This window comes from Solanum tuberosum, unplaced genomic scaffold (assembly GCF_000226075.1).
Source record: "Solanum tuberosum cultivar DM 1-3 516 R44 unplaced genomic scaffold, SolTub_3.0 scf00013, whole genome shotgun sequence".
Classification (NCBI taxonomy): domain Eukaryota; kingdom Viridiplantae; phylum Streptophyta; class Magnoliopsida; order Solanales; family Solanaceae; genus Solanum; species Solanum tuberosum.
This window is the reverse complement of record NW_006238940.1, coordinates 1,195,346-1,201,598: the sequence shown is the minus strand read 5'-3', so window position 1 is coordinate 1,201,598 and position 6,253 is coordinate 1,195,346.

The following is a 6,253-nucleotide window of genomic DNA, read 5'->3' as shown; positions in this document are numbered from 1 at the left end:
ATATGTTTCTTTATGCCACCTCATGTCAGTGCTTGTTTTTTTTGACATAAATAATCTTTGAAGTCTCGGCTTTAAGGGAAAATATCGTAAGACTTTATGAGGAATCTTTTTACCCTTTCCCTTTTCAATTTTCCACCTTGAAGTACCACATTGTGGACATTCTTGTCTATCTTTAAATTCACCCCAATAAAGCACACAATCATATTTACAAGCATGAATCGAAATGTATCCTAATCCCAAACCTTGTAGCATGTTTTTAGCATCATAATGCGACTTAGGAAGTGTCTCGCCATTAGGCAATGCATCTCGTAGCAACTCTAACAACATATTAAATGACTTGTTGCTCCACTGATTGTACACTTTCAAGTGGAGCAATTTCACAACAAATGAAAGCTTCGAGAATTTTTTGCATCCCGGGTACAATTCACATTCAACTTCTTTCAACAATTTCTCAAACTTCTTTGCTTCGCTCTCGCTCAAATTATCACATCCATTGTTATTGGATGTTGTCTCCTGATTGGCTTGTGATTTTCCACCGATTTCTTCTAACATGTCATGTATTTCATTATGGCTGACATTTTCTTCATTTATCCATTCCTCATTTTCATCTTCATTGTCAATTGCTTCATCATTATCTCTCATTTGTGATTGTTCTCCATGGTATATCCATTGCACGTAATCTTTCATAATTCCTTTCAACAACAAGTCATCATATACTACATCTTGTGTTTGAAAATTTATATTTAAACAATCTTGGCAGGGGCATCGAATTTTAGTATTTCGATCAAAGCGAGTTCGGATAAGTTTCATAAAAGATTGGACACCCTCTACATATCTTTTAGAGAACTTTGGTTCATGCATCCATCCCTTATCCATGATAAACTGCACAAACATATAACCAAATAATAATTAAATACTATAAAAAAACTGACTTCACAAGGTAAAATTAATTTTAAGCTCTTCGCAGGTCTTCCGAAAACACAATAGATGCCACAACAATCAAACTGTTGTTAAGCTTAGCAACTGCTGATGCTTGAGCTATATGACCAAGTAGTATAAAACCTACTTGACTACCTAAAACTCACTCCCAATCAACTCCTAATATCACTCGGTAAATCAGACTTCACTAGTGAACAAAATCGTCTCTCAGACAATCTGTCGAACATGTTGCAGGCATCCTAATATAAGCTTTGTTTTGGCAGCAATGAATGGGTGTTCAACCCTTCTGAATAGTTTAGAACTTTAGTTTATATTTCAGAATAACATTCACAATAATCCCTATTCATAGGGACTCATAAGTTGCGTCACTAATAAAGCACATAATTCACATAATTTTGCATAAATATGGGCTTGAAGCCTGAAGGGGATATGGGATGGTTCTGATAGCAAACAAGAGAGAGAAGAAACATAGAACCTTACCTGAATATATACTAGCGAGGTGGAGGTATGAGCAAAAAGATCGGTGACAAGTCCCACAACTACTGAATAGGAGAATCGTGAGAGCTAAACAGATGGGAAAGATGGGTATCTTTTGTTTTGGATGAGAAATAATGAGAGTAGATGTTGGGTTGTTTTGAAATCAGAGTGCAAAAAACTTATCAGCTTTAGCTCATTTATCAATAAAAAGTAATGAATCATTTATATATTTGACTCATCTAATGACTTTTCTTTTTGTTCCCCTAAATTTTACTTCTTATCAACTTTATTCACTTGATTATATATTTTATATATATAAAGAAAATTATATTTTTGCCTAATATGTTATTCTTTTTCCGTCCAAGTTGAGTTCGAGTTCAGAATCCATCGATTTAAAGATCCAACTCCTGCACCCCGTTTACTGCCGTGAAACAGATGATCTTCGTCCTTTTACGTTTATTTCTATTATTGTCTCTATGAAAGAGTTATGTCTATTGTAAGAATAAATCATGTAATTAGTGGAGTTGTAAGCATAAGTTTTCTTCCAAATATTTAGTAATTGTTGCGTAAGATTGTCAAGTGGTCGTGGTTTGATCTCATTCTTGTCATAAAAATACTTCTTTGTAGTTGAATACGAGGAATTTGAAGTTTAGCTTGTGCCAAAAATACATGTATTATGATTTAGTTAATTTTAGTTGGTTCAAAAGTCTTAATCGCTAAATGAGTATTTTGTTTGGTGCTTGCATAATGAAACCACATCCAATGATCCATTCGAGTAGAACATATGTCGACATGTAGGAGGGAAGACAAGAGAAGTAATATAAGGAAACATACCAAGTTCACTTTTTGATAGATTTAATTGAGAGTGGATTGAAGTTGACCGCAAGTCTCAAATAACAAATATAGTACTGAAAGTACATTCAATAAGTCACTCCTCGCGTGTTTCTACCACAAAAAGTTAGTGTAACACTCCAAATATTGACATTTATCTTAGGGAGTATACATATCATTGGACAAAATTCCCTTTTTCAAAACTCGACCCGACTTTAGCTATTCATGCCCAGAATGGCGCCTTGCGTCCATATCGTATGAAAATACCTCCTCTCACAAAATATATTTTTAATTGTACACCTTTTGTCTTACGTGGAACTCTCCCTGACTCCACTTAGTAGAGGCACGTGGGTGGTGATTGGAGGCCACATAGGCTAAAAAGGCGTACAAAATTACAAAATGGATTCGAGGGGGTAATAGGACCTTAGTTTAGTTAAGGTGTGTCTCTGAGATTTCGGTCATATAGTGTAGGAGGTACTTGTGCCTTATCCCACAATACTAACATCAAAGAACAAGTTTTTAGACGTGAATGATACAATACAAAAAGACAGTTTTTTTAACAGCTTGAATTGCTAATTGAAAATTCCCCAAACCAAACATTATGAAATTATAGTACCGAAAAAGAATAGAGGAACATTGTACCATACCATTTTAATTTGGTATGATATTGATATAGGATTTTAATTTGGATCAATGTGGCATGTAAATATTACAATATGTTATTTTAAACTTCTATAAAGTAATTCTTTATAAAGAATTGTATTTATTATAATGGCAAGATAGTTAAATTTATTTTTAAAATGTTAATATTTATTTATTTTTTTTAAAAACACGTGGAATGTCAAATATCGTACTAATTGGAATATATTTTAAGATATTCCAATCACGCCAATAATGACGGGATGATCACGCACTGGAATTCCACAGATTTCAACTATAAAATTATTTTACATCTTATAGCGTACAAATTTACAACCTTGTAATTGCTTCTAAATTTATCTTTAAACATAAGTAGGTGTGAGAATTTATTTTTTTCTTTTCTTTTTTCTCCTCTTTTTATATATATATTTCAGATAAGCTTTTATGATAAATAGCTTAACTTCCTTCAGAAGAAAACACAACTTAACACTCCTACCACTTCTCAACCTTTCCACTTCCCAAGTTTTTGGGATTACCGCCCCAACTCTTAAAATTTCTTTTTTGATTCCACCAAAACAGAACCATCGATCTTTGGGATAAAAAATGCAAAAAAGAACTGCGTTTTGGCGCTTAATTTCTGAAATTTTTGGCTCCAAAATTGATTTTAGAAGAATGTATATATATACATATGTGACAAATGAAAAGCGAACTCCTGACTGAAGTTAGATTTCCGAGCTTGAAGAAACGTACCAGGTATGAATGATTCCTCTGAAAAAACAGAGAACAAGAAGACTGAAAATTCGTTCTTCCCTTTGATTTTTCAGCACTATATTTCTTTGTAACGATTTAAGGTCAATGAAATCAGTTGATGTGCTGTAAGATTTTGTATTTTGTTATGTCAATTAGTTGTTAAATTCTATGTTGCTCACGTTTCTTTGTGCATCTAAGAAATCACTAGTTTAGTTCTACATGATCACTTCTTAGTTTTTTTATTTCAGATTTTAGAGGTCTGCACTAAACTTGATTCAATGTAGTTATTCTTTTGTAGAGTATAAGATTTTAATTTTACAAAGAACTCTTTGGATAATCTTCAAAGTCATTACATATAGAGTAGCTCTTAAGAAAAGTTGAACTATCAGTTCTCTGCATCCTTTTGTTTCTCCATCTCCATTGATCTGCCTCATGAATTTCTCAGCCAATATCTCATATATTTCCATTAGATTCTCGTCATAACAAAGCGCCTTGCCAGCCTCAATACTTGAACGTTGTCGAATTTGCATTTTAGATTCTCGTCGTAACAAAGCGCCTTGCCAGCCTCAATACTTGAACGTTGTCGAATTTGCATTCTTGGAAAGACTCAAAACATCATCTAATCCAAAATAGTGTTGTTTTTTCTGGTGAAGGAGACACTAAACTCACCGACACAATCACTTTGTCTGGAATGAGAGTTGGTAATTTGTGTTATTATAAGAATTACCATGAGCAGGATCCTCATAAAAACTGTGATTGACCAGAACAATGGTATTATTAATGTTGTAGAAATTTCTCATATCTTCATGTTGCAGACACTTCTCACAACTGCCTGTAAATCCCAGTTGAATGTAAAATCTCCAGTCCTGTGTAATAGAGAGACATATAAAAACACAAAATGTTCATAATTATCATTTGTTGTGCATATGCCATGATATTTTGCAGGGATATAAGAAACGTCATGGCTCCAGGAGGACGTGTCTATAAGCAAAAAACACTTACTGGACAAACTGTTTCATCTGCTCAATCTGCCGATGAGTCAAATAAATGTAATCCTGCTACTGCGACAGGTAATACAAATTCTTGTATAAATCAACACATAGCTATTAGCGAGTTACTTTTCAAGTTTGAAGCCAAAACTTAAACAACTAAAGCTTTTAGTTATGTAAAACTTTAATCATAATATTCTTAATTGAATCTGGAAATACTAAAATGTATACACAAGTATATTACAATTAAGATATTATTTCAAACTAACCTTTTCTTAATCAGATGATACAGCAAGATTTAAGAGGGGTCAAGGAAAAACAAGGGGGAAAGGTCTTGAAAAAATGAAGAGGGCTTTAGGGAAAAAGATGGTGATAGAGATCCCAGCTGGAAAAGGGAGACTTGTTAAGGCGGTTCAATCAGCAAAACTCTCAAATGAATTGGGGATAATTGCACGAAATTTTCTTGCGCTTCCAAATAAGTGGAAGGAACTCACTGTAGAGGAAAAAGATGTTGCGCTTATTAGATGTCATGTAAGATTTCTATTTTTGTTATTTTTCTTAAATTGTAATAAGTAAGTTTTTCATCTTCTTATATGTTATAAGGATTTTGATTTTTATGTGTGTTTTGTTTAAAACCTCGTTTTAGGAGAAGTTTGAAATTGACTTAGACGAGCATTACGTCAAAGATAGTTGTGAGGATATTCTCAAAAATAGAAGTCGGCAGTGGCGCTATAAATTGAAAAAGATGTTTGAAAGTGCACTCTCCGAAGAAGTTGCTCGTAAAATTGAAGTGCCAGAACTAACCCCGGAAAATTGGAATAGGCTTTGTGATATGTGGTCGAATCCAGAGCATAAGGTGATCTATATTCAAATATATATATATATATATATACTTTATTTGTTTAAGTGTTATTTGATCTACTTATATTTCTATTTTCATGGTAGAAACGATGTCAAGTAAACAAGGTCAATCGATCTAAACTTAAATATAGCCATTTTATGGGGTCAAAAGCATTTGTAGCTGCTCGTGCTGAAATGGTAAGTTAAACAATATTTTTTTTACTAATGCTTCAACTTCTCTTTTTTTTTTGGCAAGTAAAGTATTTTATTTACCAAGTGCAATTTACAACTCAAAAAAGAACCAATACAAAAATAAAAACCAAACTTAGGACTTGCATTGAGTGGTATCACTCCATGTCAAATGCATCCCTCATATTCCCCTATCCCTCTTAACATCTATTTAACAAATCCAAATCATCACACTGGGTAGTAATCCAGTTTTCTCATATAATTTACTAACACAGGTAACCTACTAGCTCTTTGGAACACTTCCTGTATGATTTGTTTGATGATAACATGCTGTGATCGTGAAGAATGTTGAGAGATTCTGTTGTTCCTTTCTTTCCAGACGTGGTACACAACAGCAGCTAGTACCATTTTATAGACACTCGCACCTTTGCTTCTCCCTTTGCAATGTTGCTGAGCCCACTGCACTTCCTCCATCCACTCTTGATTCGATCTTGTAATGCCCTGCCATTGTAATAAATAACGCCATATATTACCAGCAACTGGACAGTTAAAGAATAGATGTTGTACTGATTCCCCATCGCTCCTACATAGTGGACAAA